Source organism: Nyctereutes procyonoides, unplaced genomic scaffold (genome assembly GCF_905146905.1).
Source record: "Nyctereutes procyonoides isolate TBG_1078 unplaced genomic scaffold, NYPRO_anot_genome, whole genome shotgun sequence".
NCBI lineage: Eukaryota > Metazoa > Chordata > Mammalia > Carnivora > Canidae > Nyctereutes > Nyctereutes procyonoides.
In genome coordinates, this window is record NW_026575007.1 from 170,743 (window position 1) to 182,872 (window position 12,130).

Sequence of the window (12,130 nt, forward strand, 5' to 3'; positions counted from 1 at the left end):
TTTTTGGGATGCCTCGGTGGCTTAGCATTGAGTGTCTGCCTTCGGTTCAAAGCGTGATCCCAGGATCTGGGACAGAGTCCCACATCGGGCTCCCTGCATGGAGCCTGCTTCTCCCTCTGCCTATGTCTCTGTCTCTGTCTCTCTCTCTCTCTCTCTCCCTCCCCCTCTCTGTGTGTGTGTCTCATGAATAAATACTTAAAATCTATTTTTAAAAGATTTTATTTTGGGATCCCTGGGTGGCGCAGAGGTTTGGCGCCTGCCTTTGGCCCAGGGCGCGATCCTGGAGACCCGGGATCGAATCCCACGTCGGGCTCCCGGTGCATGGAGCCTGCTTCTCCCTCTGCTTGTGTCTCTGCCTCTCTCTCTCTCTCTCTCTCTCTCTCTGACTATCATAAATAAATTTAAAAAATTAAAAAAAATAAAAGATTTTATTTTTAAGTAATCTCTACAGCCAACATGGGGGATCAAACTCACAACCCTGAGATCAAGAGTCACATGGTCCACCAACTGAGCCACCCAGATGCCCTTCATTTGTTAACTTTTTAAAGCAATCATGTTACATGTTCAGCCAATGCTGGTGAAAAAGATGAAAAGGCACAGTTCTTGTTCTTACCTGGCTTACTTCTCCGAAGCTCTCATCAGCCCATTCCTGGGATCTGAGAGGAAGCTGAAGCAGGAACGCCTCCAACATTTAACTGTCCAGAGAAGGTCCACTCTACCCTAAGACAGTGAGGAGGACACCCAAGAACTCTGTATGTTCCTGGCAAGTATTCCCACCTTTGCCTTACATGTCAGCACTCTCTGCCTCACCACAGTCTATCTTGAGACCTTCACTTCAGTCACAAAAAGCCTGGGAATCCTGGGACCTCACCAGCCCCTGGACCATCATCCTCATGAGACTCTCTATATCCCCTTTTTTTTCTTTTATTTTCTTTTCAAGATTTTATTTATGTATTCAACAGAGAGAAAGAGAGCACAAGCAGTGGGAACAGGGTGAGTAGGAAAGGGTGAAGCAGGCTCCCCACTGAGCAGAGAGCTCGATGTAGGGCTTGGTCCCTGGACCCTGGGATCATGACCTGAGCCAAAAGCAGACACTTAACCAACTGAATCTCTCAGGCACCCCAGGAGTTGAGATGTTTAGAAAATGGAATTAGAAAAGAGGTTATGGGGGCATCTGGGTGCCTCAATCAGTTAAGTGTTTGCCCTTGGTTCAGGTCATGACCCCGGAGTCCTGGGATCCATCTGCACATTGGGCTCTCTGCTCATTTGGAAGCTTGCTTCACCATCTCCTGTTCCCCCTGTCGGTGCGCTCTCTCTCCTCTCTCTTTCTCTGTCCCTGTCTCTCTCTCTATCCCCCCCATCTCTCTGTGTTAAATAAATAAAAAATATATACTTTTTAAGGATTTTATTTTTTCATGAAAGACACAGAGAGAGGCAGAGACACAGGCAGAGGGAGAAGCAGGCTCCATGCAGGAAGCCCAATGTGGGACTCCATCCCAGGACTTCAGGATCATGCCCTGAACTGAAGGCAGAGGCTCAACCGCTGAGCCACTCAGGCATCCTTAAATAAAATATTTTAAAAATACACATCTGAAATTCTGTGACCACTCCCCTGTGTTCTTTTCCACTCTGTTCATAGAAAGACTGAGAAAGTTCTTAATTCCAAAGATGTTTATTAAGGAAAATGTGAAAGAAAGGCCCTTGAAATACAGGTAAGAGTTTCATGGTCAAACAGGGAGGCAAAGCTGATTCCACAATGGGAATATAGTGACTGTATTGGGGGAGTGAATGCATGCATCAAAGTGCTTGTATTTTAACATCAAGGATGGACTCAAATAACAGTTTTAATATTTAAATATGAAAGTTACTTGACATTTGGATTATTACACTCACCTCAGAAATTGTATTAATGAATGAAAGGATGTGAGGAAAGCAACATAAAGAAGCCTACAAATCCCAGCACAAGAGCATTTATAAGTATTCACAGAAAGCAGAAGATCTCACCGCAGGTTGCATGTGTCCCTTTGGTGGTCACACAATACAGCCTGCAAATGCTGTGTATGTGGGGAGAACGCATCTTGTCATGACTCCTTCAAATCAAGTGTATCAACAAACTAAGGATATGCATACATGCTTAATGCAAGTTGCAAGTCTTGGTTTCTTTGCATATTCTGCTCTGTTAAAACCAAATTAAGACTATAAACTCTTATGTGATATCATATTTATTTTTTTATTTTTTATTTAAAAAAAAGATTGGGGATCCCTGGGTGGCTCAGTGGTTTAGCGCCTGCCTTTGGCCCAGGGCGCAATCTTGGAGTCCCGGGATCGAGTCCCACGTTGGGCTCCCGGCATGGAGCCTGCTTCTCCCTCTGCCTGTGTCTCTGCCTCTCTCTCTCTTTCTCTCTCTCTCATGAATAAATAAATAAATAAATAAATAAATAAAATATTAAAAAAAAGATTTATTTATTTATTCATGAGAGACACAGAGAGTGAGAGGCAGAGACGTAGGCAGAGGGAGAAGCAGGCTCCATGCCAGGAGCCCGATGTAGGACTCGATTCTGGGACTCAGGATCATGCCCTGAGCCTAAGGCAGAAACTCAACCACTGAGCTACCCAGGCATCCCTACGATATCATATTTAGCTTATGAATAGTGTCCTCAATTGAAAGATCAGTTGCGTCTATCCCCAAATGTCACAGGTGACATCTGTTTCTGTTGTTTATAAATAGTTTTATTAATTATGAGAACATCTACATAATGTAAAGAAGGTCCATACCATGCCACATTGAGTTTTCACTCTACATAAAATACTTGGTGCGTATATGGATTTGCCTGCACAGATGAACTTGTTGAGGTTTCCATATATTGCTTTACATTTTGATTTCGGCTTGTATTATGTGCAAACTTCATTAGTTATCAACCAGGTGGTAGTAAGCTTTTTTTTTTTTTTTTGGTAGTAAGCTTTTAAAAAAATATTTGTTAGGGATTCAAATGGCACAAGCAGGTACCTTCTGATATTGTTTTATTCAAAGAAAGTTCTCTGCAGCTTTAACCTTGCACAAAGACAGATTCAGAAATGACCGAGTGAACACATGAGTGTCCACTCAAGCTCTAGGCAAACCAGAGAGTACTGAGGATCTCAACATATTTTATAATTGGATTGGACATTATTTTTCTTTCTGTTTATACATATCTATACTATCCATAAGGCCTTGTATGTACCTTGTGATGATTATTTATGAAATGAATAAGGATATTATAATACATAAGAGATAGGGAAAAAAAACTGAGAACTAAGTAAAACCTGTTTCCAATCCCTGATATTGGGAGAGGAAGTCATTCAGAAGGTAGTACAGTATGGAAAACACTCAAAAAGGAAAGCCATGCATGAATTATATCAAATTAATGTTTTCATTTTTAAAAAGATTTTTAAAAAGTATGCTCTGTATCCAACATGGGGCTTGAACTTGCAACCTTGAGATCAAGTCACATACTTGACTAAGCCAGCCACGTGCTCCATAATGTTTACATTTTTTAAAGACTTGTTTTAGAGACAGAGGGGGCAAAGGGGCAGAGGGAGAGAGAATATCCAAGCAGATTCCTGCTGAGCATGGAGCCCACTCAAGCGCTGGATCTCCTGAACCTTGAGATCGGGACCTGAGCCTAAACCAAGAGTTGGATACTTAACTGGCTGGGCTACACAGGTGCTCCACTGTTTACACTTAAATGACTATAGTATTATCTCATCCTGAAGGATGATGTGAAAATAAAAAGGAAATCTCATTTATTTTTTAATTTTTTTAATTTATTCATGACAGAGAGAAAGAGAGGCAGAGGGAGAAGCAGGCTCCATGCAAGGAGCCCGATGTGGGACTTGATCCTGTGATTCCGGGATCATGTTATGAGCAGAGGGCAGACGCTCAACTACTGAGCCACCCAGGCGTCCTGGAAATCTCATTTAAAATGGAGTTTAGACGTCTAGAGAGAGCTCTCAGGCCCTATTACTGGTCAATTGCAGATCCAACAGGAAGAGAGGGACGTTGCACATGGATACTGCTTTACTTTTTTTTAAGATTTTATTTATTTATTCATGAGAATACACAGAGAGGGGAGAGAGGCAGAGACATAGGCAGAGGGAGAGGGAGAAGCAGGCTCCATGCGGGGAACTCAATGCAGGACTCGATCCCAGGTCTCCAGGATCAGGCCCTGGGCTGAAGGCAGTGCTAAACCGCTGAGCCACCCGTGCTGCCCCTGGATACTGCTTTAAAAACAGCAGAAGGAAGGAATTCTTCCTCTTCCCCATGGCAACAGCCCAGCGGTGAGAGACAGCCACAGCTCAGTCAATGAGAGGTCACTATACTCAGAACTCCTGGTTTCCTCTAATAGATTTCTTGTTTGCAACAGCCCTCCCAATCGACCTCTTTCTTCTATAAAGAAACCTTCCTCTCCTTCCTTCTCTGGGCTTGCCTATGGTTTTGCCATAGCTTGCTTGTTCCAGATTGTAATTTTCTTCCATTCTCCAATAAATCCATTTTTGCTGGTAGAGTAACTGGCAGTTTTATTTTTAAGATTAATGATGATTATCATATTACAAAAGATATAAATAAAAGATCAAAACTATCGGGAATCCCTGGGTGGCTCAGCAGTTTAGTGCCTGCCTTTGGCCCAGGGCATGATCCTGGAGACCCGGGATGGAGTCCCACATCAGGGTCCCTGCATGGGGCCTGCTTTTCCCTCTGCCTGTGTCTCTGTTTCTCTGTTTCTCTCTCTCTCTCTCTCATGAATAAATAAAATCTTAAAAAAAAGATCAAAACTATCATTCAGTTTATGATCAACATACCCTGGAAGCTAAAACATGTTTTTGATCACTCTTTGTAACTTTTGCACAAGACTAGGATAACTTTATAGGGTGCAAGCAGAGAACTTGATTCTCCCATCTTGCACTTCACCTCCAAATTTGCCTAAACCTCTGTGGGTCCAAACTGGGTATCCTCCCGTCCTTAGGTGATGATGTCGATTACTATTATTTTGATTACTTTTAGATAGTAAAATTTCTAAGTCTTTATCATAAAAATAAGATAATTTCAACAATTAAAATGTCCAGTCTCTTTTAACAAAATCTCAAACTATGGTAGGAGCCAAAGACGGGCTTCCCCAAAATGTGCCACTTTGGCATATTATTTAAAGCAAAAGTTGCTTAAGAGACAACCTATGAAAGGACATTCATACCCTCCTCTGTTCCCCTGAAACAAGTTTAAATTTCCCATGTAAAAAGTGCCCTTCCTGTACCAAGGGGTAAAGAGACATCTGATCACCAGAGGTGGGAAATTCATAGCTGAGAAGGTTGTAAAAACAACACTTGTTACTTTGCATTAATGTACAACCCCAGGCCAAAATCTTTTTAGAATTCTTTAATAATCGATGCTCCCAAAGTTAAATTTTCTTTGTCCTGCCAATTCCTCACAGACTTATTGTCTCTTCCTATAAAAGCGAAAGTGCCTGCTTTGGTCATTTGGGGTGGTCTCAGTTTCAATATTGGGCCTCTGTGTGTAGTAAAACTTTGGTTTTTTTTCTTCATTAATCTGTTTCATACAAATTTAATTCTTTTTTTAAAAAAAGTTTTATTTAAGTAATCTCTACACCCACTGTGGAGCTCAAACCTATGACGCTGAGATCAAAAGTCACGTACTCTTCTGAGTGAGCCAGCCAGGTGCCCCTAAATTTAATTCTTAATCCAGCTGGTAGATCTTGAGGTTAGAGAAAAGCTTTTCTTTCCCTTAAAATATGTAAAATTTTGTCATGTTTCTGTCCCAGTTCGGATCTACTTAAGTAGGAAATTCTATAGTAGAAAAGTGGAGATGTGGTTGCTTTCTAATCTATTTTCCTGCCTTGAAATCTTTTTCTTTACACCTGTGCTTGCTGAATGGGGTCACACATCTCCAGGGTCAAGGTGGGATGGGGGAAGGGTGAGTGTTGAGGATGGGAAGGTCTTATTTAAAGAGTAGTGCCATGACTTGGCTTTGATGCTACCTGGTCTGGATGGCTCTTGAGAAATGATTCTTTCCTCTGTGGGATGCATTTCAAGGATTTCCTTGACATTCTTACACTAGGAACATCTAATGGCCTTTCCTTCAACATGGAACCTGGGCAAACCCTCTCCTCGGCTCCACCCAGAAGACACATTCCCACTTCACATCTGACAGTACACCTCAGCCTTTTCTGCTAAGCTTTCCTTGCTCCAGGCAGTTCTCTTGGGTGGGGTCCTTTCCCAAGTGACTAAGTCCGTAAGACTTTCACTTGGAGTCCACATTTGGTCCAGGCTGGGAAACATCCCCCCTTTTTCATCCTCAGTCCCAGAGGCTGGACATTTTTTTCTTCTTATTGCCCTCTACTCTGCTGCCATGGATCCCTTCCCCCAGTTTCTTGCCTGGAGGCATTGTGGAGGCTTCAGTCAGTGTATAAACCGGTGGAATAGGGGCACCTGGGTGGCTCAGCAGTTGAGTGTCGGCCTAAGGCTCAGGGTGTGATCCCAGGGTTCTGGGATCAAATCCCACATCAGGCTCCCTACAGGGAACCTGTTTCTACCTCTGCCCATGTCTCTGCCTCTCTCTGTGTCTCTCATGAATAAATAAAATCTTTTTTAAAAACTGGTGGAATATTTATGTGAAAAGACAGTTGATCCTTCTATGAAAACTAAATTGAGGAACGCCTGGGTGGTTCAGTGGCTGAGTGCCTGCCTTCAGCCCAGGGTGTGATCCTGGAGTCCTGGGATTGAGTCCCACATTGGGCTCCCTGCATGGAGCTTGCTTCTCCCTTTGCCGTGTCTCAGCCTCTCTGTCTCTGTGTATTTCATGAATAAATACATAAAATCTTTAAAAAAATTAAACTAGATTGAAAGTCTTTACAAACACTGATTACTATGCTGGAATTAAACATTTTAAAAATAAATAATAAAAAAGTCTTTGGAAATTTGTTCTCTAAAATCATTGCATTATTATGACAAAAAAATAAGCAAAAGATAGAAAGAAACCTTAAAAAAAAAAAAAGAAGTTCTCTGTATTTGAGTTTCTTCACAGGGGACGCTAAGGTCTGCTTCTCTTTAAAGAGACTCAAATCAGGGTGCCCGGCTGGCTCAGTCACCGGAACATGTGACTCTTGGTCTCAGGGTTGTGAGTTTGAGCCCCACATTGGGTGTAGAGATTACATCAAAATGAAATTTTTACCAAAATAAAAAGAAAAATAAAGAGACTCAAACTGGAAAGGGTGGAGGCTGTATGTGAATAGTGGTGATAGGGGCAATCAATGAGGAAATGCAACTGGCAGGCCTTTGCTTTGCGCAAAGAAAAGGCCTTGGCTGCATAGCAAAAAGTTGGTAAGTGAATGAATATTTGCAGTTTTCATATTAAAATTAATGCTTAATGTATGCAGGTATTGTTCTCTATATGATTTAGCATTTGAATCCACATTTTCAATTACCTGATCATTTACCCATCAAGTCTGATTTTGTAAGAACAAATGGCTTCCACTTTGCATAGAATACCCTACCCTCAGGCTCTAGAATCAGAACAACACTTGTGAAGCAGAAAGCAGAAAACAGAACCTTCCCTTTGATTCTGGCTTCTCGCTTCCTCTGGTCTCTGCTTTTCTGTTTATGCTCAAAATTCTGAAGTACTGTTGACCCTTGAACCACATGGGTTTGAACTGTGCAGGTCCACTTATATGTAGATTTTTTTCAATAACTACAGTGCAGGGGACACCTGGGTGGCTCAGCGGTTGAGCATCTGCCTTGGTCTCAGGTCATGATCCTGGGGTCCTGGAATCTAGTCCCCCATCATGCTCTGTACCAGGAGCCGCTTCTCCTCTCCCTATGTGTCTCTCTTGAATAAGTAAATAAAGTCTAAAAAAACTACAGTGCAGCCACTGTAAATGTATCTTCCCTATCTTGTCATCTCCTTAATAACATGTTCTTTTCTCTAGCTTGCTTTATTGTGAGAACATAGGGTAGAATACACATGACATACAAAATACTTGTTGACTGTTCATGTTATCTGTAAAGCTTCTAGTCAACAGTAAACTATTTGGTGTTAAGTTTTAGGGGAGCCGAAAGTTATACATGGATGTTCCACTTCACAGAGGGGTGGGCACCCCTAACCCCTGTGTTGTTTAAGGGTCAGTTGTACATTGGTTTACATGTATCTTCACATTTTCCCTTCATATTATTTTAAAAAATTGTGATAGGCCAGTTGCTAGGAAGATAATTCATTACACCAAAAATTATAAAATATAACAGCTCCTCTCAATCTTCTTTAATTTAATTGTTTTCTGGAACACTTCACAGAGTTGGCCACTCTTAATTCTCTTGCCACCTGGGTTGAGTTTTCTTCCAATTTCTCTACTTATTTTTCCTCTTCTTTTTGTTTTTATAAAGTTTTTTCTTTTTTTTTATTCATGAGAGACATAGAGGGAAAGGCAGAGACATAGGCAGGGGGAGAAGCTGGCTCCCCATGGGGAGCCTGATGTGGGACTCAATCCCAGGACCCCAGGATCACTCCCTGAGCCCAAGCCAGACGATCAACCGCTGAGCCACCCAGGTGCCCCTATAATATTTCTTTTAAAGATTTTATTTATGGGGGGAGGAGCAGAGGGAGAAGGACAAGCAGACTCTGCTGAACACTGAGCCTCACATAGGGCTCAGTCTCAGGGCTCCAGGATCATAATCTGAGCCAAAACCAAGGGTTAGATACTTAACCAACTGAGCCACCCAGGTCTCCCTATTTTTTTCTCTTTTTAAAAAAGATTTTATTTATTATTACTATTATTTTTTTATTATTACTATTATTTTTAAGATTTTATTTATTTATGAGAGACGCAGAGACATAGGCAGAGGGAGAAGCAGGCTCCCTACCAGGAACCCGATGCAGGACTTGATCCCGAGACCCTGGGAACACAACCTGAGCCCAAGGCAGATGTTCAACCACTGAGCCATCCAGTTTCCCCAAGATTTTATTTATTTTTTTGAGATACTGAGAGAGTGAGCAAGGGTGGAGATGAGGGGAGGGCATGTGACTTAGCAAGGGGAGGGGCAGAGGGAGAGGGAGAAGCCTAACTCCTACCTGGGTCCCAGGACTCTGGGATCATGGCATGAGCCAAAGGTAATTGCTTAACGAACTGAGCCCCCAGGCTCCCCTTTTTCCTCTTCTTAAGTGTTGTCTACTCATGTTCCCAACCCAGGATTCCTTAGCTTCTTCTCTTCCCATTGCTCACACTCATTGATTCAAATCCTTTATTTTAATTTTCACTTTTAGGATCATGCCAATGGCTTTTGTGTGCTTGAAACTCAGAGCACTCTACTTGGGCCTTAGCAGCAGTTCAATAAAGGCTTGTGGAATAAAGTTCCAAATTTACTTGGTAAGCCCTCATTTCTCTCCCAAGCTCCACATCCCAGGGAGCCAATACAGGGTAGGGTGGTGGGCCATCAGGTAGGCCATATAGTAGGATTGCTTGGGTTTCGGATCAGTTACTAGCAAGTATGTGGTTTAGAGAAAGTTACTTAACCTTTCTTTTTTAAAATTTTATTTATTTATTCATGAGAGACACAGGCAGACAGAGAAGCAGGCTCCTCGCAGAGAGCCTGATGTGGGACTCGATCCCAGAACCCAGGATCTTGCCCTGGATCGAAGGCAGACACTCAACCACTGAGCCATGCAGGCATCCCAATTACTTAACTTTTCTAAGTCTCATTATCTTGGTCCATGAGATAGAGATAATTACAAAACCTTCCTCATAATGCAAACATAAGTTTTAAGCAATGTAATGCATGTCAAGGGCTTAGCAAACTCCCTAACACATAATAAACCCTCTATAAATAGGAGCTTTTGTTTAATTGCTTGGTAAATATTGCTTCACTGATGTCTCCCACTTTATCTGTCCAAAACGTAACCCATTACCTTAAACTCAAATATTGTTTCTCCTCGGATGCCTGGGTGGCTCAGTGGTTGAGCTTCTGCCTTCGGCTCCGGGTGTGATCGCTGAGTCCTGGATCGAGTCCCATATTGGGCTCCCTGCATGGAGCCTATTCCTCCCTCTGCCTGTGTCTCTGCCTCTCTCTGTGTCTCTCATGAATAAATAAATAAAATCCTTAAAAAATTGTTTCTTCTTTCCTGTCCCCTACTTTAGTTAACAAATTTCTACGATTTTAGACAGTGAGGTCAATAATTGATTTCTGAGTCTTTATCTACTTTCTACTTCCTTCTCAATCTTCACATCTAGTGAATTGCTAAGGCTTGTCCAAAATTTTTTTGAAATATTAAATCTTAAAGCTGATTTGTGCTCATCTTCCTTTTTATACAGTTATCAGCCTAATTTGGGCCCCCGTTATCTTTCATCTGGAGCACTCTGATAGACTCTGAACTGGCATACTTAGGAAACTTGTATTACTTCATAGAATACTGGCCCATTAGAGTTTCTGTTTGCCTCTAATATATCCTTTGTTAGCCTTAAAAATAAAACTGCCAATTACTTTATCAGCAAAAATGGGCTTCTTTGAGAATAGCAAAGAATTGCAATGTGGAACCAGTCACCTAGGGCAAAACCACAGTTGGAAAGGATAGTTGTACACAAGACGTCCATTAGAGGGAACTGGGAGTTCCAAGTATTGTGGATCTCATTGGCTGAGCTGGACTCTCACAGTTCCTGCCTGTGCTTGAGTATCCTGCACAAGGAGACAGGAGACTAAAACGTTGGGACGAGGTGAGATCAGAAACCTGAACTTGATTCTTTAGGCAGTAAGGAGTCACTGCAAGTTTCTGAGTTATTTAAAAATATTATATAGGAACATTATTGGTAACAGTTCAGGAGGTTTGGCAGGGGCGCCTCTCACATCCTACCACTCATAGTCAATTGCAGACTCCCCAGGAAGAGAAGGACCTTGCGCGAGGATAGTTCTTTGTTATCCCAGGAGGAAGAAGGAACCCCTGGCAACAGCCCAACCAATGAGAGACATCACAGCTCAGGCAGTGAGAAACCACTATACTTTGAATTCCCAGTTTTCTCCAATGGACATCTTGTTTAAACAACCTTCCTAACTAGCCCCACTCTTCTATAAAAGAGCCTTCCTCTCCTTTCTCTAGACTTGCATATGGTTTTGCCTGTAGCTTCCCTACACAGATTGCAATTCTCTGCTCTTCCTAAACCCATTTTGCTGATAAAAATAAATGCCATTTTTATTTTTGTAAGCTTACCAGGACAAAAACAAGCATCTGTTTTGATATGTTAAAGGTTCTTTCACAGATGCATTTGAGTCCAAGTTTTAGGCTGCTGTGGGACCTGATTTACTTGCATTTATGTTGTCATTCTGCTAAGCAATGACCATGTCTGTGAGATTTCCTGTTGAGATAATAGGTGTACAGCAGAGAGGAAAGGTGCTTTTTCTGCTTCCGATATCATAATGTAAGAAGACAAAATTGATTTCCCTTAATGTAGCCCCAAATATATAACAAAACATTATCAAATACTGACACTGGTTGGATGACTTCATATTGAGTTATAAATTGCTATGTAACCATGGATAATTTGAACTTTGATAATATCTACAGTATATACTTATAACCACTTTATACTGGAAATAGTTATTAAATGATGATAATGGTTCTTTCACAAATCTGGCACATGGTAAATAGCACATCAATTATTTAAAAATATTTATTTATTTGAGAGATAGAGAGAGAGAGAGAGCATGAGTGGGAGGGACAGAGGGAGGAGGGAGAGAGAATCTCCAGGTGTCTCAACTCTTAAGCGTGGAATCCAACATGGGGCTTCAACTCATGACCCTGAGACCATGACCTGAGCAAAAACCAAGAGTCATAGGTTCACCTGACAGAGCCATCCAGGCACCGCAGCACATCAATTCTTTTTTTTAAGATTTAATTTATTTATTCTCTCATAATTTATTTATGAGAGACACAGACAGAGATAGAGCACAGGCAGAGGGAGAAGCAGGCTGCCTGATATGGGACTGGATCTCAGGACCCCTGATCATACCTGAGCCAAAGGTAGACACTCAACCATGGAGCCACCCAGGCACCCTGGCACATCAATTATTAAAATGGTTTTTTGTTTAATTTGGTGATTTG